Source organism: Salmo salar, chromosome 18 (genome assembly GCF_965601325.2).
Source record: "Salmo salar chromosome 18, fSalSal1, whole genome shotgun sequence".
NCBI lineage: Eukaryota > Metazoa > Chordata > Actinopteri > Salmoniformes > Salmonidae > Salmo > Salmo salar.
The window spans coordinates 100,241,459-100,269,198 of NC_138308.1; the positions used below are offsets into that span (position 1 = coordinate 100,241,459).

The 27,740-nt window shown below is 42.5% G+C and overlaps 2 long non-coding RNA genes across 2 annotated transcripts; both read right to left on the reverse strand.

The window, feature by feature from the left end:
- Positions 1-725: 725 nt before the first annotated feature.
- Positions 726-24,320, reverse strand: LOC123732539 (uncharacterized). The gene is made up of 6 exons (XR_006763206.2): positions 24,183-24,320; positions 23,950-24,006; positions 16,790-16,867; positions 16,620-16,677; positions 15,652-15,694; positions 726-1,597 (listed from the first exon to the last, which is right to left on the reverse strand). It is a non-coding gene; the product is annotated as an uncharacterized LOC123732539 (long non-coding RNA).
- Positions 24,310-27,740, reverse strand: LOC145861825 (uncharacterized). Its single transcript, XR_014381530.1, has 4 exons — positions 27,599-27,740; positions 25,610-25,885; positions 24,650-24,892; positions 24,310-24,396 (listed from the first exon to the last, which is right to left on the reverse strand). It is a non-coding gene; the product is annotated as an uncharacterized LOC145861825 (long non-coding RNA).

Genomic DNA, 27,740 nt, shown 5'->3' on the forward strand with positions numbered 1-27,740 from the left:
CAAAGGGTAGTGCGTATGGCCCAGAACATCACTGGGGCTAAGCTGCCTGCCATCCAGGACCTCTACACCAAGCGGTGTCAGAGGAAGGCCCTAAAAATTGTCAAAGACCCCAGCCACCACAGTCATAGACTGTTCTCTCTATTACCGCAATGCAAGCAGTACCGGAGTGCCAAGTCTAGGACAAAAAGGCTTCTCAACAGTTTTTACCCCCAAGCTTTAAGACTCCTGAACATGTAATCAAATGGCTTCCTGGACTATTTGCATTGTGAGCATAATGTCAAAGAAAGTAAATTCACGTGAGCACCACAATGCCTTCTACACCCATGCTCTACCAAGGTTTTCCAACACACAGATTTCACCTACTACGGTAGCTATGTTGGTCTATTTTACTTCAAACAATGTGTTGGCAGGTTGCTTAGGATTCAAACCTTCTCAGATCATGCTAATACCCACCAGACATTTCTAAACCAAGAGGCACAATATCGCCAGACTTTGGGGAATGCTTGTGAAACAGACCAATGAGACCAGGTTGGGGTTTGGGGTTAGAGAAGTCACAAAGAGAAGTGAAACATTCTTCCTGAGTTGTTCATTTTCTCTAAATATAAAGGCACAACCTAGATTAGAGCCAATGTCTTCAGTAGTGGAACATGTTATTACTCTAAACTCATGAAAGTGACAAACTGACTGTAACGGCTGTCGTAGAGAGGGGACCAAAGTGCAGCGTGTTGATTGCTCATGATGAATATTTATTTTAACTCAGAACACTAAAGAAAAAATAACGACGCGAAAACAAAAGCACACAGTTCTGTCAGGTACAGAAAACTAAGCAGAAGACAACTACCCAAAAACACAGGTGTAAAAAAAACATACTTAAGTATGATCTCCAATTAGAGACAACGAGGACCAGCTGCCTCTAATTGGAGATCATCCCAAATAAACAACATAGAAATACAAAACATAGAAAAACACAACACCCCCTGTCACACCCTGCTCTAAAAATAACATCTTACTATGGTCAGGACGTGACATTAGTATAGTTGTGACACTGACACATTCTCTAACAAATTTTAGGAAGCTTAATTTGACAAGTTAGCAACCATACAATGGTGTTGCTCAAGGTAAACACACACAATGACATTACATCATGGACATAACACTACAACTTTCCTTCTGTTAGTAGTAATGAAGCCTTTTCATCATGGACATAACACTACAACTTTCCTTCTGTTAGTAGTAATGAAGCCTTTACAACTGATACTGTCAGCTGGTTCCAGTCAGTGGTGTCTGTATGTTCTCATGATAAACTAACTCTAACTCTGTTGATGGAGGTCAAGGCTGCAGCATCTAAAGAGAAGTACATGATAAACTGACTCTAACTCTGTTGTGGAAACTTCACACCTCTCTGTTGCTGATACTGTTGATGGAGGTCAAGGCTGCTGCATCTAAAGATAAGTGTGCTGGTGTGAAAAGGGAAGGGGGAGAGAGAAAATAAGAGAAATGAGAAGTAAAGAGATGGACTGACAGGGTTGTGGTTATTCACCGCTGCTGAAGAGAGCATCTTTTTCCACCCACCATGACGTTCTGATGAACAGGGTCACTAGGTAAAGAGAGAGGAGAGAGAGATGAGTGAGGGACAGAGGAGCTGATCCAGTCTACTACAGTGAAGACCTCCAACACCACAGGAACATTGATACACCCCTACAGGTCTCAGTGTTTAATGTGTAGTTAGATACATTTATACACCCCAACATACAGTCCAATTATAATGACTGATTCAATCAGATGTTTGACTGGTGTTTTAAGTGTTTAGAACTCTGAATGTACATCATACAGAATACGTACAGTTGAAGTTGGAAGTTGACATACACCTTAGCAAACTACATTTAAACTTAGTTTTTCACAATTCCTGACATTTAATCCCAGTAAAACGTTCCTGTCTTAGATCAGTTAGGATCACCACTTTATTTTAAGAATGTGAAATGTCAGAATAATAGTTGAGAGAATGATTTCTTTCAGCTTTTATTTCTTTCATCACATTCCCAGTGTGTCAGAAGTTTACATCCACTCAATTATTATTTGGTTGTTTAAATTGTTTAACTTGGGTCAAACGTTTCAGGTAGCTTCCCACAATAAGTTGGGTGAATTTTGGCCCATTCTTCCTGACAGAAATGGTGTAACTGAGTCAGGTTTGTAGGCCTCCTTGCTCGCACACACTTTTTCAGTTCTGCCTACACATTTTCTATAGGATTGATGGCAGGGCTTTGTGATGGCCACTCCAATACCTTGACTTTGTTGTCCTTAAGCCATTTTGCCACAACTTTGGACGTATGCTTGGGGTCATTGTCCATTTGGAAGACCCATTTGCGACCAAGCTTTAACTTCCTGACTGATGTCTTGATATGTTCAATATATCCACATAATTTTCCCACCTCATGATGCCATCTATTTTGTGAAGTGCACCAGTCACTCCTGCAGCAAAGCACCCTCATAACATGATGCTGCCACCCCCGTGCTTCACGGTTGGGATGGTGTTCGTTGGCTTGCAAGCCTCCCCCTTTTCCTCCAGACAAAACAATGGTCATTATGACCAAACAGTTCTATATTTGTTTCATCAGACCAGAGGACATTTCTCCAAAAAGTACGATATTTTTCCCCATGTGCAGTTGCAAACCGTAGTCTGGCTTTTTTATGGCGGTTTTGGAGCAGTGGCTTTTTCCTTGCTGAGCGGCCTTTCAGGTTATATCGATATAGGTGTAACGCCCTGGCCATAGAGAGGGTTTTTTTGTTCTCTATTTTGGTTAGGCCAGGGTGTTACATGGGTGGGCGTTCTATGTTTATTTTTCTATGTTGGTTTGTTTCTTTGGTTAGGCCGTGTGTGGCTCTCAATCAGGAATAGCTGTAGATCGTTGTTGCTGATTGAGAGTCATACATAGGCAGCCTGTTTTTCCTTTGGGGTTTGTGGGTGATTATTTTCTGTCTAGGTTTGTGTTAATCCTGACAGGACTGTTTGGCTGTCGTTTCTTTTCGTGTTTTGTTTGTAGTGTTCATTCGTTTATTAAAATCCTTTATGATGAACACATCCTCCGCTGCACCTTGGTCTCATTGCGACGACGGTTGTTACAGAATCACCCACCAGAAAAGGACCAAGCAGCGGAGGAAGGAGCTGCACCAGGAGAAGAGCATGGTCTCCAGTGCGCCGTTTCGGTCCAGGTTATCCTGCGCCGGCTCTGCGCACTGTGTCTCCGGGGTGCTGGGAGGGCTCAATTCGCCCTATGCCTGCGCTCCGCCCGTGCCGGCCAAGAGTGGGCATTCAGCCTGGAGTATGGGTGGCAAGCCTACGCACTAGAACTCCAGTGCTCCCCCACAGCCCGGTTTATCCTGTGCCTCCTCCCAGGACCAGGCCTCCAGGGGGTCTCACCAGCCTGGTCTATTGTGTGCCTCCTCCCAGGACCAGGCCTCCTGTGGGTCTCCCCAGCCTGGTGAGTCCTGTGCCTGCGCCCAGAGCCAGGCCTCCTGCATGTCTCCCCAGCCTGGTGAATCCTAGTCCGGAGCCGCCAGAGCCGCCCGCCAGTCCGGAGCTGCCAGAGCCGCCCGCCAGTCCGGAGCCGCCAGAACCGCCCGCCAGTCCGGAGCCGCCAGAGCCGCCCGCCTGTCCGGAGCCGCCAGAGCCTCCCGCCAGCCGGGCACAGCCAGAGTCGCCCGCCATCCGGGCGCGGCCAGAGTCGCCCGCCAGCCGGGCGCGGCCAGAGTCGCCCGCCAGCCCGGAGCTGCCAGAGCCGCCCGCCAGCCGGGCGCGGACGAATTTGTCCCACCTACGCATCAGCCAGTGTAATCCAGTGGCGCGATTTTCAAATACCTTAGAAATGCTATTACTTAAATTTCTCAAACATATGACTATTTTACAGCATTTTAAAGACAAGACTCTCGTTAATCTAACCACACTGTCCGATTTCAAAAAGGCTTTACAACGAAAGCAAAACATTAGATTATGTCAGCAGAGTATCCAGCCCAGCCAGAAATAATCAGACACCCATTTTTCAAGCTAACATATAATGTCACAAAAACCCAGAAGACAGCTAAATGCAGCACTAACCTTTGATGATCTTCATCAGATGACACACCTAGGACATTATGTTATACAATACATGCATGTTTTGTTCAATCAAGTTCATATTTATAGCAAAAAACAGCTTTTTACATTAGCATGTGACGTTCAGAACTAGCATACCCCCCGCAAACCTCCGGTGAATTTACTAAATTACTCACGATAAACGTTCACAAAAAACATAACAATTATTTTAAGAATTATAGATACAGAACTCCTTTGTGCAATCGAGGTGTTCGATTTTAAAATAGCTTTTCGGTGAAAGCACATTTTGCAATATTCTCAGTAGATAGCCCAGCCATCACGGCTAGCCATTTAGACACCGACCAAGTTTAGCCCTGACCAAACTCCGATTTACTATTACAAAAGTTTGATTACCTTTGTTGTCTTCGTCAGAATGCACTCCCAGGACTGCTACTTCAATAACAAATGTTGGTTTGGTCCAAAATAATCCATCGGTATATCCAAATAGCGGCGTTTTGTTCGTGCGTTCCAAGACACTATCCGAAGTGTAAATAAGGGTTACGAGCATGGCGCAAATCGTGACAAAAAAAATTCTAAATATTCCATTACCGTACTTCGAAGCATGTCAACCGCTGTTTAAAATCCATTTTTATGCCATTTTTCTCGTCAAAAAGCGATAATATTCCGACCGGGAATCTGCGTTTAGGTAAACAGAGGAAAGAAAACAAAGCATTCGGTCGACGCGGGCACGCGCCTGAGTCTCACAGTACTGTAACCAGCTACTACCCAAACGCGCTACTTTTTTTCAGCCAGAGCCTGCAAAGCCACGATTCAGCTTTTTTCCTCCTTCTGAGAGGCAATTGGAGCCGTAGGAAGTGTCACGTAACAGCAGAGATCCTTTGTTTTGGATAGAGATGACAAAGAAGGCCAAGAAATGGTCAGACAGGGTACTTCCTGTACAGAATCTTCTCAGGTTTTGACCTGCCATTTGAGTTCTGTTATACTCACAGACACCATTCAAACAGTTTTAGAAACTTTGGAGTGTTTTCTATCCAAAGCCAATAATTATATGCATATTCTATTTACTGGGCAGGAGTAGTAACCAGATTAAATCGGGTACGTTTTTTATCCAGCCGTGTCAATACTGCCCCCTAGCCCTAACAGGTTAATCTCTAGGAAACAGAATGTGTCTCCATCCTGAGCGGTATGATGGCTTCGTGGTCCCATTGTGTTTATACTTGCGTACTATAGTTTGTAGAGATGAACGTGGTACGTTCAGGCATTTGGAAATTGCTCCCAAGGATGAACTAGACTTGTGGAGGTCTTAAATTTTGTTTCTGAGGTCTTGGCTGATTTATTTTTATTTTCTCATGATGTCAAGCAAGGAGGCACTGGGTTTGAAGGTAGGCCTTGAAATACATCCACAGGTAATCCTCCAATAGTGTATGTAAACTTCTGACCCACTGGAATTGTGATACAAGTAATTATAAGTGAAATAATCTGTCTGTAAACAATTGTTGGAAAAATTACTTGTGTCATGCACAAAGTAGATGTCCTAACGGACTTGCCAAAACTATAGTTTGTTAACAAGAAATGTGTGGCGTGGTTAAAAAATGAGTTTTAATGACTCCAACCTAAGTGTATGTAAACTTCTGACTTCAACTGTACGTTCCCATTCAGACTAAAATAGACCTGCTGCAACAGTCAGCAAAGGCAAGAAGAGGGAGGTACATGTCTGGGCCTGTGCGTGTGCGTGTGTGTGTGTGTGTGTGTGTGTGTGTGTGTGTGTGTGTTTTTGTTTCTCTGCATGTGTGTCCTGTGTGGCTCAGTTGGTAGAGACTGGTGCTTAGAAAAGTACAAAAATGTATCCGCTCACTTCTGTAAGTCTCTCTGGACAAGAGCGTCTGCTAAATGACTCACTAGTGTAAGTCGCTAAATGACAAAAACATATAAAAATACATGTAAAATGTGTGACAGAGGGACAGAGGTGTTTAACAATGGGTGATGTTGTTCACATACAGCTATAACCTCAAACATACACAGATCTCCTGCTCTGATAAGTATCTATATGTGGTGGGGTGGAGACAGCCTCTATTTTTACTAATGCTTTCAGTTGTTCGCCTAGCTTCCTGAAACAGGTCACATCTGTGTGTGACAAAGGGACATTGGTGTTTAACTATGGGTGATGTTGTTCACATAAAGCTACTACTAATGCTCTCAGCTGTAAGCATCATGTTATACTGTTTAAATGTCAGCCACCAGACCAGAGCATCATGTTATACTGTTTAAATGTCAGCCACCAGACCAGAGCATCATGTTATACTGTTTAAATGTCAGCCACCAGACCAGAGCATCATGTTATACTGTTTAAATGTCAGCCACCAGACCAGAGCATCATGTTATACTGTTTAAATGTCAGCCACCAGACCAGAGCATCATGTTATACAGTTTAAATGGAACCAGTTATTACCATTTGGCTCTACTGGCTTTCTACTGGGCCCACCCATAACCACAGCCATAAAATAGACCTGGTTATTACCAAGGGGCTTTCTACTGGGCCCACCCATAACCACAGCCATAAAATAGACCTGTTTATTACCAAGGGGCTTTCTACTGGACCCACCCATAACCACAGCCATACTCTGGACCTGGTTATTACCAAGGGGCTTTCTACTGGGCCCACCCATAACCACAGCCATACTCTGGACCTGGTTATTACCAAGGGGCTTTCTACTGGGCCCACCCATAACCACAGCCATGCTCTGGACCTGGTTATAACCAAGGGTGTTTCTACTGGGCCCACCCATAACCACAGCCATACTCTGGACCTGGTTATTACCAAGGGGCTTTCTACTGGGCCCACCCATAACCACAGCCATACTCTGGACCTGGTTATTACCAAGGGGCTTTCTACTGAACCCACCCATAACCACAGCCATACTCTGGACCTGGTTATAACCAAGGGGCTTTCTACTGGGCCAACCCATAACCACAGCCATACTCTGGACCTGGTTATTACCAAGGGGCTTTCTACTGGGCCCACCCATAACCACAGCCATACTCTGGACCTGGTTATTACCAAGGGGCTTTCTACTGGGCCCACCCATAACCACAGCCATACTATAGACCTGGTTATTACCAAGGGGCTTTCTACTGGGCCCACCGATAACCACAGCCATACTCTGGACCTGGTTATTACCAAGGGGCTTTCTATTGACATATCCTCTATTGTTGATGTTGCTTTCTCTGATCACCACTGGGGATTTTTTTACTAGCTTGTTGCCAGTCAACGTTAGTTAAATAAAAACATTGTAAATGAAGGGAAAACATTGATGCCATAGATCCAGTAAAGTTGAAAAAAGGAGAGGCCCTTGGATGACTGAGGAAACTAATAAATTAAAGAGAAACTGCAGAAAGACGGAGTGGAATTGGATGAAGTCAAAGTTGCAGGTCCATTATGATATTCTGAGAGAGCATCATATATAACAAGGCCATTAGAAATGAGAGAGCATCATATATAAATCCTCTTACATCTAGACGTTCCGCTAGCGGAACACCTGCTCCAATATCCAATGATGGGCGTGGCGCGAAATACAAAGTCCTCGAAAATCCGAAAACTTCCATTTTTCAAACATATGACTATTTTACACCATTTTAAAGACAAGAATCTCCTTTATCTAACCACACTGTCCGATTTCAAAAAGGCTTTACAGCGAAAGCAAAACATTAGATCATGTCAGCAGAGTACCCAGCCAGAAATAATCAGACACCCATTTTTCAAGCTAGCATATAATGTCACAAAAAACAAAACCACAGCTAAATGCAGCACTAACCTTTGATGATCTTCAGCAGATGACACTCCTAGGACATTATGTTATCCTGTTAGGGCTAGGGGGCAGCATTGGCACGGCTGGATAAAAAACATACCCGATTTAATCTGGTTACCACTCCTACTCAGTAACTAGAATATGCATATACTTATTACATATGGATAGAAAACACCCTAAATTTTCTAAAACTGTTTGAATGGTGTCTGTGAGTATAACAGAACTCAAATGGCAGGTCAAAACCTGAGAGATTCCTTTACAGGAAGTGGCCTGTCTGACCATTTGTTGAACTTCTTTTCCATCTCTATCATTTACTAAGGATCTCTGCTCTAACGTGACACTTCCCACGTCGTCCATAGGCGCTCAGAGCCCGGGAAAAAACAGAATGTCGTCATTCCAGCCCCAGGCTGAAACACATTATCGCCTTTCTCAAGTGGCCCATCAAGAGACACTAGCTTATGCGCGTGACCCCGACCGCCCCCGCCTTTGGGATTTTTTCCTCTGTTTGCCGAAAAGGAGATTCCCTGTCGGAATATTATCGCTTTTCTACGAGAAAAATGTCGTAAAATTGATTTTAAACAGCGGTTGACATGCTTCGAAGTACGGTAATGGAATACTTAGAATTTTATTGTCACGAATTGCGCCAAGCGCGTGACACTTCTTTACTATTTCGGATAGTGTCTGGAACGCACGAACAAAACGCCGCTATTCGGATATAACGATGGATTATTTTGGACCAAACCAACATTTGTTATTGAAGTAGCTGTCCTGGGTGTGTATTCTGACGAAGACAACAAAAGGTAATGACATTTTTATAATAGTAAATATGATTATGGTGAGTGCTAAACTTGCCGGGTGTCTAAATAGCGAGCCCGTGATGCCTGGGCTATGTACTTAGAATATTGCAAAATGTGCTTTCACCAAAAAGCTATTTTAAAATCGGACATATCGAGTGCATAGAGGAGGTCTGTATCTATAATTCTTAAAATAATTGTTATGCTTTTTGTGAACGTTTATCGTGAGTAATTTAGTAAAATGTTAGCGAATTCCCCGGAAGTTTGCGGAGGGTATGCTAGTTCTGAACGTCACATGCTAATGTAAAAAGCTGGTTTTTGATATAAATATGAACTTGATTGAACAAAACATGCATGTATTGTATAACATAATGTCCTAGGGTTGTCATCTGATGAAGATCATCAAAGGTGAGTGCTGCATTTAGCTGTCTTCTGGGTTTTGGTGACATTATATGCTGGCTTGAAAAATGGGTGTCTGATTATTTCTGGCTTGGTACTCTGCTGACATAATCTAATGTTTTACTTTCGTTGTAAAGCCTTTTTGAAATCGGACAGTGTGGTTAGATTAACGAGAGTCGTGTCTTTAAATGGCTGTAAAATAGTCATATGTTTGAGAAATTGAAGTAATAGGATTTTTAAGGTTTTGAAAATCGCGCCACCAGATAGCAGTGGCTGTTACGTAGGTGGGACGAATTCGTCCCGCCTAGCCTAGAGAGGTTAAACAATACATGCATGTTTTGTTCAATCAAGTTCATATTTATATAAAAAAATAGCTTTTTACATTAGCATGTGACGTTCAGAACTAGCATTCCCACCGAACATTTCCGGTGAATTTACTAAATTACTCACGATAATTGTTCACAAAAAACATAACAATTATTTTAAGAATTATAGATACAGAACTCCTTTATGCAATCGCGGTGTCCGATTTTAAAATAGCTTTTCGGTGAAAGCACATTTTGCAATATTCTGAGTAGATAGCCCGGCCATCATGGCTAGCTATTTTGACACCCACCAAGTTTGGTATTCACCAAACTCAGATTTACTATAAGAAAAATTGGATTACCTTTGCTGTTCTTCATCAGAATGCACTCCCAGGACTTCTACTTCATCACCCAATGTTGTTTTGGTTTCAAATAATCCATAGTTATATCCAAATAGCGGCGTTTTGTTGTGCGTTCAAGACACTATCCGAAGGGTAATGAAGGGTGATGCGCCCGGCGCGTTTCGTGACAATACATTTCAAAATATTCCATTACCGTACTTCGAAGCATGTCAAACGCTGTTTAAAATCAATTTTTATGCAATTTTTCTCGTAAAAAAAGCGATAATATTCCGACCGGGAGTCGTTGTTTTCGTTCAAAGATAGAGAAAGTAAAATGGACTCTTCTCGTGCACGTGTGCGCCAGTCTCATTGTTCTCAGATCGACCACTATCCAAATGCGCTACTGTTTTTCAGCCATGGCCTGCAAAGTCATCATTCAACGTTCTGGCGCCTTCTGAGAGCCTATGGGAGCATTAGAAAATGTCACGTTACAGCAGAGATCCCCTGTTTTGGATAGAGATGATCAAGAAGGCCAAGAAATGGTCAGAGAGGGCGCTTCCTGTTTGGAATCTTCTCAGGTTTTGGCCTGCCAAATGAGTTCTGTTATACTCACAGACACCATTCAAACAGTTTTAGAAACTTTGGAGTGTTTTCTATCCAAAGCTAATAATTATATGCATATTCTAGTTTCTGGGCAGGAGTAATAATCAGATTAAATCGGGTACGTTTTTTATCCGGCCGTAAAAATACTGCCCCCTATCCATAACAAGATAACAAGGCCATTAGAAATGAGAGAGCATCATATATAACAAGGCCGTTAGAAATGAGAGAGCATCATATATAACAAGGCCGTTAGAAATGAGAGAGCTTCATATATAACAAGGCCATTAGAAATGAGAGAGCATCATATATAACAAGGCCATTAGAAATGAGAGAGCATCATATATAACAAGGCCATTAGAAATGAGAGAGCATCATATATAACAAGGCCATTAGAAATGAGAGAGCATCATATATAACAAGGCCATTAGAAATGAGAGAGCATCATATATAACAAGGCCATTAGAAATGAGAGAGCATCATATTTAACAAGGCCATTAGAAATGCCAGATGGGCTCATTTTACTAACTTGATCACTATTAATCAGAATAATTAGAGAGTGCTCTTCTCCACCATTGATGGCCTGATAAATCCTACCTCCGCAGACACCTGAAACCCCACCTCTTTAAGGAATACCTGGGATAGGATAAAGTAATCCTTCTAATCCCCCCCCCCCCTAAAAGATTTAGATGCACTATTGTATGTAAAGTGGTTGTTCCACTGGATATCATAAGGTGAATGCACCAATTTGTAAGTCGCTCTGGATAAGAGTGTCTGCTAAATTACTTAAATGTAAAATGTAAATGTATGAGAACTTTCCTCCACATCTAAATGTGGTGAGTTTGCAGCATATTTCAGGTACTAGATTCAACATTGGACTGGGTATCAGTCAAGACCTGATGAGAAGTTTGATGATAATGTGTACTAATCTACCACACAAAGGTACTATGGATTTCTTTTCCCTGGTTGACACAGACATGTTCAGGAAAATGATATCACAATTTAAGCCTTCCAATTCCAATCTGGTTTTTGTGCCCACCAAAGCACAGAGGCAAAGTAGTAAATTATCTTAGAGCCAATACAGAGACAGTCTGAGTTAAAGTAGTAAATTATCTTAGAGCCAACACAGAGACAGTCTTAGTTAAAGTAGTAAATTATCTTAGAGCCAACACAGAGACAGTCTTAGTTAAAGTAGTAAATTATCTTAGAGCCAACACAGAGACAGTCTTAGTTAACTTGTTATGGATAGGGGGCAGTATTTTCACGGCCGGATAAAAAACGTACCCGATTTAATCTGATTATTACTCCTGCCCAGAAACTAGAATATGCATATAATTGTTTGATTTGGATAGAAAACACCCTAATGTTTCTAAAACTGTTTGAATGGTGTCTGTGAGTATAACAGAACTCATTTGGCAGGCCAAAACCTGAGAAGATTCCAAACAGGAAGCGCCCTCTCTGACTATTTCTTGGCCTTCTTGATCATCTCTATCCAAAACAGGGGATCTCTGGCATAACGTGACATTTTCTAACGCTCCCAAAGGCTCTCAGAAGGCGCCAGAACTTTGAATGATGACTTTGCAGGCCATGGCTGAAAAACAGTAGCGCATTTGGATAGTGGTCGATCTGAGAACAATGAGACTGGGGCGCGTGCACGAGCCGACACCATGTTTTTATTTTTTCTTCTTTGAACGAAAACAGGGTTTCCCGGTCGGAATAGTATCGCTTTTTTACGAGAAAAATTGCATAAAAATTGATTTTAAACAGCGTTTGACATGCTTCGAAGTACGGTAATGGAATTTTTTGAATTTTTTTGTCACGAAACGCGCCGTGCGCGTCACCCTTGTTTACCCTTCGGATAGTGTCTTGAACGCACGAAGAAAACGCCACTATTTGGATATAACTATGGATAATTTGGAACCAAACCAACATTTGTTATTGAAGTAGAAGTCCTGGGAGTGCATTCTGATGAAGAACAGCAAAGGTAATAACATTTTTCTTATAGTAAATCTGACTTTGGTGAGTGCTAAACTTGGTGGGTGTGTAAATAGCTAGCCCTGTGATGCCGGGCTATCTACTTAGAATATTGCAAAATGTGCTTTCACCGAAAAGCTATTTTAAAATCGGACAAAGCGAGTGCATAGAGGAGTTCTGTATCTATAATTCTTAAAATAATTGTTATGTTTTTTGTGAACGTTTATCGTGAGTAATTTAGTAAATTCACCGGAAGTTTGCGGGGGGTATGCTAGTTCTGAACGTCACATGCTAATGTAAAAGCTGGTTTTTTATATAAATATGAACTTGATTGAACAAAACATGCATGTATTGTATACAGAAACTAAAACAGGAAACGCCCGTGCTCAGGTCTGTTCAATGTTGGTCCGACCAATCGGATTCCACGCTTCAAGATTGCTTCAATCACGTGGGCTGGGATATGTTCCGGATAGCTTAAGACAACAATATTGATGTATACGCTGTTTCGGTGAGCGAGTATATTAGCAAGTGCATCGTTGATGTTGTACCCACGGTGAATATTAAAACCTTCCCCAACCAGAAACCGTTGATTGATGGCAGCATTCGCGCAAAACTGAAAGTGCGAACCCCTGCTTTTAATCATGGCAAGGCAACTGGAAACATGACCGAATACAAACAGTGTAGCTATTCCCTCCGCAAGGCAATCAAACAAGCTAAGTGTCAGTATAGAGACAAAGTAGAGTTGCAATTCAACGGCTCTGTCACGCCCTGACCTGAGAGAGACGGTTTATTTCTCTATTTTGTTAGGTCAGGGTGTGGGGTGGGCAGTCTGTGGTAAATTTCTATGTTACATTCTATGTTTTCTTTTTCTTTGTGTTGAGCCGAGTATGGTTCCTAATCAGATGCAGCTGCCTACCAATCATACTTAGGCAGCCCTTTTTTCCACCTTCAGTTGTGGATCTTGTGTTTGTACAGCTCAGTAAAGCCTGCAAGACTGCAGTTGTTTCGTTATTTTGCTTTAGTGTTCTGAGTTACAATAAATATAAATATGACAACTTTCCACGCTGCACCTTGGTCTCCTCCTTACGACGTTCGTCCCACCACAAAAGGACCAAGCAGCGTGGTCAGGAGAAATGGACCTGGGAAGACATCCGGGATGGCAAGGGATCCTGGACGTGGGAGGAGATCCAGGCTGGATGGGATCACCTCCCATGGGAACAGGTGGAGGCAGCGAGAGCAGAACGGCAACGTGACGAGGAACTAGCACGGCAACGACGGAAGCACGAGAGGCAGCCCCAAAAAATGGGGGGCACACGGGTAGATTGGCAGAGTCAGGGTGGAGACCTGAGCCAACTCACCGTGCTTACCGTGGGGACCAGGTGAACAGCCAGGCACCGTGTTATGCTATGATGCGCACTATATCTCCAGTGAGCATTCATAGCCCGGTACGCGATGTGCCTGCGCCCCGCATTTGCCATGATAGAGTGGGCATTCAGCCAGGATGGATTGTGCCAGCTCAGCGCTCCTGGTCTCCAGTGCGCCTCCTCGGTCCAGGATATCCTGCTCCAGCTCTACGCACTGTGTCGCCAGTACGCCTTCACAGCCCAGTTCGTTCTGTGCCAGCGCTCCGCCCTTGCCGGGCTAAAGTAAGCATCCAGCCAGGACGGGTTGTGCCAGACCTAAGCTCCAGACCTCCAGTGCGCCTCCACGGCCCAGTATACCCTGTGCCAGCTCTGCGCATCCGGTCTCCAGTGCGTCTCCCCAGTTCGGTGAAACCGGTTCCAGCTCCACATAAGAAGCCTCCAGTGATGATCCATGGTCCGAAGCCTCCAGTGATGATCCATGGTTCGAAGCCTCCAGTGATGATCCATGGCATGAAGCCTCCAGTGATGATCCATGGCCCGGAGCCTCCAGTGATGATCCATGGCCCGGAGCCTCCAGGGATGATCCATGGCCCGAAGCCTCCAGGGATGATCCATGGCCCGGAGCCTCCAGGGACGATCCACGGCCCGGAGCCTCCAGGGCGCCACGCGCGGACCCCTGGCGGCCACGGCGCGGAACCTCCTGAGACGGCCCGCGGTCCGGAACCTCCTGAGACGGCCCGCGGTCCGGAACCTACTGAGACGGCCCGCGGTCCGGAGCCTCCGGCGACGGTCCGCAGTCTTCGGCGACGGTCCGCAGTCTTCGGCGACGGTCCGCTGACCGGAGCATCCGGCGGCGGCCTGCAGTACAGAGCCTCTAGCGATGATCTACGGTCCGGTTCCTCCGACAACAATCCACGGTCCGGTGGCACAAAAGCAGAGGGATCAGCGGGCGGAGCGGGAGCTACGCCCCGAACCGGAGCCACCACCATGTGTAGATGTCCACCTTGGTCTCCTCCTTACGACGTTCGTCACAGGCTCAGACACAAGACGTATGTGGCAGGGTCTACAGTCAATCACTGATTACAAAAAGAAAACCAGCCCCGTCGCGGGCACCGACGTCTTGCTCCCAGACAAATTAAATTGTTGTTTTGAATTGTTGTGAAATTGTTAGTTAACTTGTTAGATATTACTGCATGGTCGGAACTAGAAGCACAAGCATTTCGCTACACTCACATTAACATCTGCTAACCATGTGATTTGAACAAACGCAACATGCCACATCATTCATACCACAACATGCTACATCATTCATATCAAACACAACATGCTACATCATTTATAACAAACACAACATGCTACATCATTCATAACAAACACAACATGCTACATCATTCATAACAAACACAACATGCTACATCATTTATAACAAACACAACATACTACATCATTAATAACAAACACAACATGCTACATCATTCATAACACAACATGCTACATCATTCATAACACAACATGCTACATCATTCATAACACAACATGCTACATCATTTATAACAAACACTTCATTTTGAAGTTAAGGATGAATTTAGGGTTATATATACATCTGGACCTGGACCTACCTCAGTCTGTACATTAAGGTTAGTGATACAGTGATATGGACCTACCTTAGTTTGTAAATTAGGGTTATTGATACAGTGATCAGGACCTACCTCAGTCTGTACATTAGGGTTAGTGATGCAGTGATCTGGACCTACCTCAGTCTGTACATTAGGGTTAGTGATACAGTGATATGGACCTACCTTAGTTTGTAAATTAGGGTTATTGATACAGTGATCAGGACCTACCTCAGTCTATATTACAGTTTGGTGATACAGTGATATGGACCTACCTCAGTCTGTACATTAGGGTTAGTAATACAGTGATCAGGACCTACCTCAGTCTGTACATTAGGGTTAGTGATACAGTAATATGGACCTACCTCAGTCTGTACATTACTTCCCTGGGTCCAGATACAGCTCTACCTATAGGACACATAGATTTAATTAGTTAAACTGGCAATATGTTATTTTTGGGGCGACCTGACAAAATTCACATAGAAATGTGTGTTATAGATCTTATAGTAGCAGTAGATCTGTTCTATGTGAGCAATGATATACGTTCCCTTATGTTTTGTTTTTGCATCTTTTAGAAACAGCTGAAACAACAATATTCTTGGTTATAGAATATATATTTCACAGTGGTTTTGATGGTACAATGATTCTCTACACTATGCACAGAAACTGATGGGTGTTGCTGAGCCCTCTGGCACAAAATGGCTGCCATGATCTCTACTTCTCATCATCATCATTGAGCCTGACCTGTATCTCTGTCTGTCTGTCTGTCTGTCTGTCTGTCTGTCTGTCTGTCTGTCTGTCTGTCTGTCTGTCTGTCTGTCTGTCTGTCTGTCTGTCTGTCTGTCTGTCTGTCTGTCTGTCTGTCTGTCTGTCTGTCTGTCTGTCTGTCTGTCTGTCTGTCTGTCTGTCTGTCTGTCTGTCTGTCTGTCTGTCTGTCTGTCTGTCTGTCTGTCTGTCTGTCTGTCTGTCTGTCTGTCTGTCTGTCTGTCTGTCTGTCTGTCTGTCTGTCTGTCTGTCTGTCTGTCTGTCTGTCTGTCTGTCTGTCTGTCTGTCTGTCTGTCTGTCTGTCTGTCTGTCTGTCTGTCTGTCTGTCTGTCTGTCTGTCTGTCTGTCTGTCTGTCTGTCTGTCTGTCTGTCTGTCTGTCTGTCTGTCTGTCTGTCTGTCTGTCTGTCTGTCTGTCTGTCTGTCTGTCTGTCTGTCTGTCTGTCTGTCTGTCTGTCTGTCTGTCTGTCTGTCTGTCTGTCTGTCTGTCTGTCTGTCTGTCTGTCTGTCTGTCTGTCTGTCTGTCTGTCTTCACTGCTGAGTAGACAGGGACTGGATCGACCTTCTGACCTGTATCTCGGTCTGTCTGTCTTCACTGCTGAGTAGACAGGGTCTGGAACGACGTTCTCTGAAAGAAACATATAAACAGGTTACAACTAGTGACATGTTAAAACACTAAAAACATATTTTTTACTTCAGAAAGATGAGCGGAGTGTTGTTGGCCTCTCCCTTCTTCCTACCTCTCCTCCTGTTGTGTTGTCTTTTTGTGTGGTTGACGTCAGCATAGGTCACATCACCTGGACCGGATCCACCTGGAACTAAACACAGGAGAGAGCGAGGATATTAACACAGACTGGACCAGATCCACCTGGAATTATAGTGTTGGAGTGTTTTACAGTAGTACAGTACCTGTGGTGTTATACAGTATTACAGTACCTGTGGTGTTATAGTGTTATTCAGTACTACAGTACCTGTGGTGTTATAGTGTTATACAGTATTACAGTACCTGTGGTGTTAGTGTTATTCAGTACTACAGTACCTGTGGTGTTATAGTGTTATACAGTATTACAGTACCTGTGGTGTTATACAGTATTACAGTACCTGTGGTGTTATAGTGTTATTCAGTACTACAGTACCTGTGGTGTTATAGTGTTATACAGTATTACAGTACCTGTGGTGTTAGTGTTATTCAGTACTACAGTACCTGTGGTGTTATAGTGTTATACAGTATTACAGTACCTGTGGTGTTATACTGTCGCAAAGTTAACTAAAAAGCAGCATTCCCCAGGAGAGGATAGCTTTCACTTCAGCAGTGATGAATTTATGAACTTCTTTGAGGAAAAGATCATGATCATTAGAAAGCAAATGACAGACTCCTCTTTAAATCTGCATATTCCTCTAAAGCTCCGTTGTCATGAGTCTGCACAACCCTGCCAGGACCTAGGATCAAGGGAGACACTAAAGTGTTTTAGTACTATATCTCTTGACACAATGATGAAAATAATCATGGCCTCTAAACCTTCAAGCTGCATACTGGACCCTATTCAAACTAAACTACTGAAAGAGCTGCTTTCTGTGCTTGGCCCTCCTATGTTGAACATAATAAACGGCTCTCTATCCACCAGATGTGTACCAAACTCACTAAAAGTGGCAGTAATAAAGCCTCTCTTGAAAAAGCCAAATCTTTACCCAGAAATTATAAAAAATATCGGCCTATATCGAATCTTCCATTCCTCTCAAAAAAATTGAAAAAGCTGTTGCACAGCAACTCACTGCCTTCCTGAAGACAAACAATGTACACGAAATGCTTCAGTCTGATTTTAGAACCCATCATAGCACTGAGACTGCACTTGTGAAGGTGGTAAATTACCTTTTAATGACGTCAGACCGAGGTTCTGCGTCTGTCCTCGTGCTCCTAGATCTTAGTGCTGCTTTTGATACCATCGATCACCACATTCTTTTGGAGAGATTGGAAACCCAAATTGGTCTACATGGACAAGTTCTGGCTTGGTTTAGGTCTTATCTGTCGGAAAGATATCAGTTTGTCTCTGTGAATGGTTTGTCCTCTGACAAATCAACTGTAAATTTCGGTGTTCCTCAAGGTTCCGTTTTAGGACCACTATTGTTTTCACTATATATTTTACCTCTTGGGGATGTCATTCGAAAACATAATGTTAAATTTCACTGCTATGCGGATGACACACAGCTGTACATTTCAATGAAACATGGTGAAGCCCCAAAATTGCCCTCGCTAGAAGCCTGTGTCTCAGACATAAGGAAGTGGATGGCTGCAAACTTTCTACTCTTAAACTCGGACAAAACAGAGATGCTTGTTCTAGGTCCCAAGAAACAAAGAGATCTTCTGTTGAATCTGACAATTAATCTGGATAGTTGTACAGTCGTCTCAAATAAAACTGTGAAGGACCTCGGCGTTACTCTGGACCCTGATCTCTCTTTTGAAGAACATATCAAGACTGTTTCAAGGACAGCTTCTTTCCATCTACGTAACATTGCAAAAATCTGAAACTTTCTGTCCAAAAATGACGCAGAAAAGTTAATCCATGCCTTTGTTACTTCTAGGTTGGACTACTGCAATGCTCTAGTTTCCGGCTACCCGGATAAAGCACTTAATAAACTTCAGTTAGTGCTAAATACGGCTGCTAGAATCCTGACTAAAACCAAAAAATGTGATCATATTACTCAAGTGCTAGCCTCCCTACACTGGCTTCCTTTTAAGGCAAGGGCTGATTCCAAGGTTTTACTGCTAACCTACAAAGCATTACATGGGCTTGCTCCTACCTATCTTTCCGATTTGGTCCTGCCGTGCATACCTACACGTACGCTATGGTCACAAGACGCGGGCCTCCTAATTATTCCTAGAATTTCTAAGCAAACAGCTGGAGGCAGGGCTTTCTCCTATAGAGCTCAATTTTTATGGAATAGTCTGCCTACCCATGTGAGAGACGCAGACTCAGTCTCAACCTTTAAGTCTTTACTGAAGACATATCTCTACAGTAGGTCCTATGATTAAGTGTAGTCTGGCCCAGGGGTGTGAAGGTGAACGGAAAGGCTGGAGCAACGAACCGCCCTTGCTGTCTCTGCCTGGCCGGTTTCCCCTCTTTCCAATGGGATTCTCTGCCTCTACCCGTATTACAGGGGCTGAGTCACTGGCTTACTGGTGTTCTTCCATGCCGTCGCTGGGAGGGGTGCATCACTTGAGTGGGTTGAGTCACTGACGTGGTCTTCCTGTCTGGGTTGGCGCCCCCCCTTGGGCTGTGCCGTGGCGGAGATCTTTGTGGGCTATACTCGGCCTTGTCCCGGGATGGTATGTTGGTGGTTGGAGATATCCCTCCAGTGGTGTGGAGGCTGTGCTTTCGCAAAGTGGGTGGGGTTATATCCTACCTGTTTGGCCCTGTCCGGGGGTTTCATCGGATGGGGCCACAGTGTCTCCTGACCCCTCCTGTCTCAGCCTCCAGTATTTATGCTGCAGTAGTTTATGTGTCGGGGGGCTGGGGTCAGTCTGTCACATCTGGAGTATTTCTCTTGTCTTTTCCGGTGTCCTGTGTGAATTTAAATATGCTCTCTCTAATTCTCTCTTTCTTTCTTTCTCTCTCTCGGAGGACCTGAGCCCTAGGACCATGCCTCAGGACTACCTGGCTTGATGACTCCTTGCTGTCCCCAGTTCACCTGGCCGTGCTGCTGCTCTAGTTCCAACTGTTCTGCCTGCAGATATGGAACCCTGACCTGTTCACCGGACATGCTACCTGTCCCAGACCTGTTGTCCCAGACCTGCTGGAACCCTGACCTATTCACCGGACGTGCTACCTGTCCCAGACCTGCTGTTTTCAACTCTCTAGAAACAGCAGGAGCTGTAGAGATACTCTCAAAGATCGGCTATGAAAAAGCCAACTGACACTTACTCTTGTGTTACTGACTTGTTGCACCCTCGACAACTACTATGATTATTATTATTTGACAATGCTGGTCATTTATGAACATTTGAACATCTAGGCCATGTGCTGTTATAATCTCCACCCGGCACAGCCAGAAGAGGACTGGCCACCCCTCATAGCCTGGTTCCTCTCTAGGTTTCTTCCTAGGTTTTGGCCTTTCTAGGGAGTTTTTCCTAGCCACCGTGCTTCTACACCTGCATTGCTTGCTGTTTGGGGTTTAAGGCTGGGTTTCTGTACAGCACTTTGTGATATCAGCTGATGTAAGAAGGGCTATATAAATACATTTGATATGATGAATGAAACCGGGGATGCAGTAAAGGGGATCTCTGATCAATTATCCGCCACCTCCTTCATGACCTGGCAAAATAGGCTGGCTCTTGATATGTCATTGGCAGAAAAGGGCGGGGTATGTAGAACAATAGGGGTTCGTTGTTGTACGTTTATTTCTAATAAAACTAGAGCTCTAGCAGGGTTAATGGCTCTAAGTGAAGAATGGGCTGAGAACTCAGGGGTTAATACATCTGTGACAGGGTGGTTCGATAGTATGTTTGGGAAGTATGTTTTAGTATGTTTGAGAAATGGAAAAATGTTATAAAAATGTTATAATCACCGTGTTGCCGCTTTAGCCTGTATGAGTGTGTTGATGTGTGTGGATATGTTTGAGAAATTGAAATTATAGATTTTTTGAGGTATTTGTATTTCGCACCATTCGACACCATTGGCTGTTGGCTAGAGGTTCCACTGGCAGAACGGGGTTTAATATCCAAATCTACTAATAATATGCATATCCTACCTCCTGGGCCCGAGTAGCAGGCAGTTTAATTTGGGTACATTTTTCATCCGGCCATGAAAATACTGCCCGTACCCTAGAGAGGATAATGAAGATTATAATGAAAATCCTAAAAAGAAGAGTTATAATTGGATATAGGCCTAGAACAGTCGTTGATGAGTATGTGATGTAAATACATGTATTGGTTTTGTTTGATTTGGTATGACTTTATTTTCTAATAAAGATTGAAGTATCAGTGTGTAATATTTAGTAAAAGGGTGGATTGATAAAGGAATTCATATGTTTAACCTGTTGGGGGTAGGGGGCAGTATTGACACGGCTGGATAAAAAACGTACCCGATTTAATCTGGTTACTACTCCTGCCCAGTAACTAGAATATGCATATAATTATTGGCTTTGGATAGAAAACACCCTAAAGTTTCTAAAACTGTTTGAATGGTGTCTGTGAGTATTACAGAACTCATATGGCAGGCAAAAACCTGAGAAGATTTCATGCAGGAAGTGGCCTGTCTGACAAGGTGTCGTTCTTCTTGTCTCTGTTTATTGAAGAGTGAGGATCTTAGCTGTCCCGTGACACTTCCTACGGCTGCCATAGGCTCTCAGAAGGCGGCAAAATGCTGAATCATGGCTTTGCAGGCTCTGGCTGAAACAAAGTAGCGCGTTTGGGTAGTGGCTGGATACAGTACTGTGAGACTCAGGCTCGTGCCCGCGTCGACCGAAAGCTTTGTTTTCTTTCCTCTGTTTAGCTAAATGGACATTCCCGGTCGGAATATTATCGCTTTTTTACGAGAAAAATGCAATAAAATGGATTTTAAACAGCGGTTGACATGCTTCGAAGTACGGTAATGGAATATTTAGAATTTTTTTTGTCATGAATTGCGCCATGCGCGCGACCCTGATTTACCATTTCGGATAGTTTCTGGAACGCACGAACAAAACGCCGCTATTCGGATATAACGATGGATTATTTTGGACCAAACCAACATTTGTTATTGAAGTAGCAGTCCTGGGAGTGCATTCTGACGAAGACAACAAAAGGTAATCAAACTTTTGTAATAGTAAATCTGATATTGGTGAGTGCTAAACTTGCCGGGTGTCTAAATAGCTAGCCCGTGATGGCTGGGCTATGTACTTAGAATATTGCAAAATGTGCTTTCACCAAAAAGCTATTTTAAAATCGGACATATCGAGTGCATAGAGGAGTTCTGTATCTATAATTCTTAAAATAATTGTTGTGCTTTTTGTGAACGTTTATCGTGAGTAATTTAGTAAATTGTTAGTGAATTCGCCGGAAGTTTGCGGGGGGTATGCTAGTTCTGAACTTCACATGCTAATGTAAAAAGCTGGTTTTTGATATAAATATGAACTTGATTGAACAAAACATGCATGTATTGTATAACATAATGTCCTAGGGTTGTCATCTGATGAAGATCATCAAAGGTTAGTGCTGCATTTAGCTGTCTTCTGGGTTTTTGTGACATTATATGCTAGCTTGAAAAATGGGTGTCTGATTATTTCTGGCTTGGTACTCTGCTGACATAATCTAATGTTTTGCTTTCATTGTAAAGCCTTTTTGAAATTGGACAGTGTGGTTAGATTAATGAGAGTCTTGTCTTTAAATAGCTGTAAAATAGTCATATGTTTGAGAAATTGAAGTAATAGGATTTTTAAGGTATTTGAAAATCGCGCCACTGGATTAGACTGGCTGTTGCGTAGGTGGGACGAATTCGTCTCGCCTAGCCCAGAGAGGTTAAGATAATGAATAAACTCTTCCATCCTGAAACCATATAATTGTATGAAATGTGTGTGTTTGTGACCAGGCCATTGTGTTACTTTGTAGCAATGTGAACTACACATGACCTACTTATAACTCTGAAAACTTACGACAGGAAAGAGGCCCCTTCCAAGGCCCCTCTAATCTAGGGAGGAGAGGAATGGCTAGAAACTGCCAGGCTGGTAGAAAAGTGATAACCTGTTTGGGACAGGGGCAGTATTTTCACGTTCGGATGAAAAGCGTGCCCAGAGAAAACTGCCTGCTACTCAGGCCCAGAAGCTAATATATGCGTATTATTAGTAGATTTGTATATTAAACACTCTGAAGTTTCTAAAACTGATTTTTTTTATCCAGACGTGCAAATGCTGCCCCCTAGCCCTAACAGGTTAATTAGAGCTGTATTTCTGGTTTTTGTGACGCCTCTCCTTGCTTGGAAAATGGCTGTGTGGTTTTTCTTGTCTAGGCGCTGTCCTAACATAATCCAATGGTATGCTTTCGCTGTAAAGCCTTTTTGAAATCGGACACTGTGGTTGGATTAACGAGAAGTGTATCTTTAAAATGGTGTATAATACTTGTATGTTTGAGAAATTTGAATTATGAGATTTTTGTTGTTTTGAATTTGGCGCCCTGCTATTTTCACTGGCTGTTGGCGAGGGGTTCCGCAACAGGATAAACTAAGAATGTGAACTGTGGAAAAAGATACGGCCCACCTAAAGAGAGGTGGAGTTTCTACTAATGTGTGTGTGTGTGTGTGTGTGTGTGTGTGTGTGTGTGTGTGTGTGTGTGTGTGTGTGTGTGTGTGTGTGTGTGTGTGTGTGTGTGTGTGTGTGTGTGTGTGTGTGTGTGTGTGTGTCTGTGTGTGTGTGTGTTATAAATGTATTGTTTTTATTTTGAAGGCATAGGTATAAATAATAGAGAATAAAGAGTAAAGGATGAACCTTTTGCAGAATCTGAGACTAATTATTATTAAACACAGGGTCTTACAAACATCGGGGAATTTGTCAAAGCTTAAATTATTGTTTAGTTATCATCATTGGGATTAAAAATTCTCGTGACAGTTCGCTTCCAAGTTGGGAAATGAGCAAGTATATAAAAATATAAAAATAAAATAAAATAGTGTTATATAGTAATACAGTAGCTGTGGTGTTATAGTGTTATACAGTATTACAGTACCTGTGGTGTTATAGTGTTATACAGTATTACAGTACCTGTGGTGTTATAGTGTTATACAGTATTACAGTACCTGTGGTGTTATAGTGTTATTCAGTACTACAGTACCTGTGGTGTTATAGTGTTATTCAGTACTACAGTACCTGTGGTGTTATAGTGTTATACAGTACTACAGTACCTGTGGTGTTATAGTGTTATACAGTATTACAGTACCTGTGGTGTTGGAGGTCTTCACTGCAGAGTAGACTGGATCAGCTCCTGGAGACTTCTCTGGAGGAGACGAGACAATGGGTTAAAGACATAAAGACACTGTACTGTGTGTGTGTGTGTGTGTGTGTGTGTGTGTGTGTGTGTGTGTGTGTGTGTGTGTGTGTGTGTGTGTGTGTGTGTGTGTGTGTGTGTGTGTGTGTGTGTGTGTGTGTGTGTGTGTGTGTGTGTGTGTGTACCTCTCCTTCTCCTGGGTTCTGGGTCCTGTGTGATTCTAACGTCAGCATACGTAACATCTCTGGGTTCAGCTGCTACATCTTTGTTCCTCTTCTTGCAGAACAGGACCAGTAGAAATGATCAGAGAGATGGAGAGAGCAGCCACCAACCCAGAGACAGACAGAGGGAGGAGGAGAGAGGAGGTAGGAGAGGATGGGGTGGGGGTAGATCCCTTAGCTTGAAAAACACAAGAAGAAACAACACAGTAAATAGTTAGAAACTGTGATCTGATTAATGTTATCAGTATTAATGTACCTACATCTACAGAATTACGTCTATTGTCCATGCAGAGATTATAAGAACTATTATGAATGTAATGTCTCACCCTATGAACCTGGATCCACCCAGTTTATAATGTAGGTTTTAGCACCACTTAACAGTGTAAAGAAGAACCAGATAATCTGAATGTCAAGGTTTCTCATATTCTCACCTGTCACAGTCATCCAGCTCTCTGGTGAATCTCCTTCAGAGTTGGTACACTTGTAGAGTCCTTCATCTGACTTGGATACTGCAGGGATGGTCATCTCTCCTGTAGTCTCAGCCCTGATGAGGGATCCATCTTTGTAGAAATCAGCTGTGAGGTTAGAGGGAGTTCCCTGATATCTGCAGCGCAGAGTCACAGAATCTCCCTCAGTCACAGGAAGGGCAGGGCTCTCCAGGATCACAGCTCCAGCTGTATATAATATATAAACATCATATATAAACAGGTCTCTCCAGGATCACAGCTCCAGCTGTATATAATATATAAACATCATATATAAACAGGTCTCTCCAGGATCACAGCTCCAGCTGTATATAATATATAAACATCATATATAAACAGGTCTCTCCAGGATCACAGCTCCAGCTGTATATAATATATAAACATCATATTTAAACAGGTCTCTCCAGGATCATAGCACCAGCTGTATATAATATATAAACATCATATATAAACAGGTCTCTCCAGGATCACAGCTCCAGCTGTATATAATATATAAACAGGTCTCTCCAGGATCACAGCTCCAGCTGTATATAATATATAAACATCATATATAAACAGGTCTCTCCAGGATCACAGGACCAGCTGTATATAATATATAAACATCATATATAAACAGGTCTCTCCAGGATCACAGCTCCAACTGTATATAATATATAAACAGGTCTCTCCAGGATCACAGCTCCAGCTGTATATAATATATAAACATCATATATAAACAGGTCTCTCCAGGATCACAGCTCCAGCTGTATATAATATATAAACATCATATATAAACAGGTCTCTCCAGGATCACAGCTCCAGCTGTATATAATATATAAACATCATATATAAACATAACATCAGCTATCTGAAACCAGATGAACCACTACACACTATAATGTTAGTAGATGGTGTTTGTGGACATACCAGGTACTGTGATGTTGACAGCATTGCTGTGTTCTCCAGACCCAGACTCACACCAGTACACTCCACTGTATGATGGTATTAGTGACACATTGCATGAAGACGCTAGTTGTTTTCCCCAGTCAGTATTACAATCTGAAAGGATTCCTCTTTCTGTGTTCCTCACCACTCTCCATCCATCAGCGTTCCCCTGAACCTCACAGCTCAGAGAGACAGACTCATATGTAAAGAACTGAGATCTGTCATTACTGATGCTCAGAGAGGCTGGAGGAGAGAGATCTAAGAGAGAGAAAGGGAGAGAGAGAGAGAGAGAGAGAAAAAGAAAGAATTTATGATTATGTCCTGGTCTGCCATAATATAATAGAGACAGTAGATCTAGCTGGTCTGTCATAATATAATAGAGACAGTAGATCTAGCTGGTCTGTCATAATATAATAGAGACAGTAGACCTAGCTGGTCTGTCATAATATAATAGAGACAGTAGACCTAGCTGGTCTGTCATAATATAAAAGAGACAGTAGATCTAGCTGGTCTGTCATAATATAATAGAGACAGTAGATCTTTCTCCAGATTATGTCCTGGTCTCCAGACAGAAGGGAGGGAGAGAGCCAGTTGGTGTCTGACTTTATTAAAAAATATATATATTTAACCTCTATTTAATTAGTTACTTATTAATTACTATTGACCTGATCACTGCCCTATTGTAGTACTGTAGACCTGATCACTGCCCTATTGTTGTACTGTAGACCTGATCACTGCCCTATTGTTGTACTGTAGACCTGATCACTGCCCTATTGTAGTACTGTAGACCTGATCACTGCCCTATTGTTGTACTGTAGACCTGATCACTGCCCTATTGTTGTACTGTAGACCTGATCACTGTCCTATTGTAGTACTGTAGACCTGATCACTGCCCTATTGTTGTACTGAAGACCTGATCACTGCCCTATTGTTGTACTGTAGACCTGATCACTGCCCTATTGTTGTACTGTAGACCTGATCACTGCCCTATTGTTGTACTGTAGACCTGATTAGTGACACCCCCCACAGGGTTGGAGTTATAGTCATTATGTAGCTATATGAGTGTATGGAGTTATAGTCATTATGTAGCTATATGAGTCTGTATGGAGTTACAGTCATTATGTAGCTATATGAGTCTATGGAGTTATAGTCATTATGTAGCTATATGAGTCTGTATGGAGTTATAGTCATTATGTAGCTATATGAGTCTGTATGGAGTTATAGTCATTATGTAGCTATATGAGTCTGAATGGAGTTATAGTCATTATGTAGCTATATGAGTCTGAATGGAGTTATAGTCATTATGTAGCTATATGAGTCTGAATGGAGTTATAGTTATAATCATTATGTAGCTATATGAGTCTGTATGGAGTTATAGTCATTATGTAGCTATATGAGTCTGAATGGAGTTATAGTCATTATGTAGCTATATGAGTCTGTATGGAGTTATAGTCATTATGTAGCTATATGAGTCTGTATGGAGTTATAGTCATTATGTAGCTATTATATTTGAGTCTATATCTCACATCACAGAGTATCACTTTCTACCCTGTGATGTGTTGCAGGTGAGAGCAGCTAGAACAGGTGGAGATCCATTATGGAACCTTCTATACTAAGAGAATAAGGACTGGAGACATGAAGAACCAATGAAGAGACCAGGAAGAAATGATACTATTATAGAACAGGTGATGAATATAGATAAATGTTACTATTATAGAACAAGTGAAGAATATAGATAAATTATACTATTATAGAACAGGTGATGAATATAGATAAATGTTACTATTATAGAACAAGTGAAGAATATAGAGAAATGTTACTATTATAGAACAGGTGATGAATATAGATAAATGTTACTATTATAGAACAGGTGATGAATATAGATAAATTATACTATTATAGAACAGGTGATGAATATAGATAAATGTTACTATTATAGAACAGGTGATGAATATTGATAAATGTACTCACCTCCACCTTGTCCGAGGCTACAGTATACCAGTGTACTCAACAGCACTGAAACACACAGAGAGAACTATCACTATGGTACATGATGTAAACACTGAAATACACAGAGAGAACTATCACTATGGTACATGATGTAAACACTGAA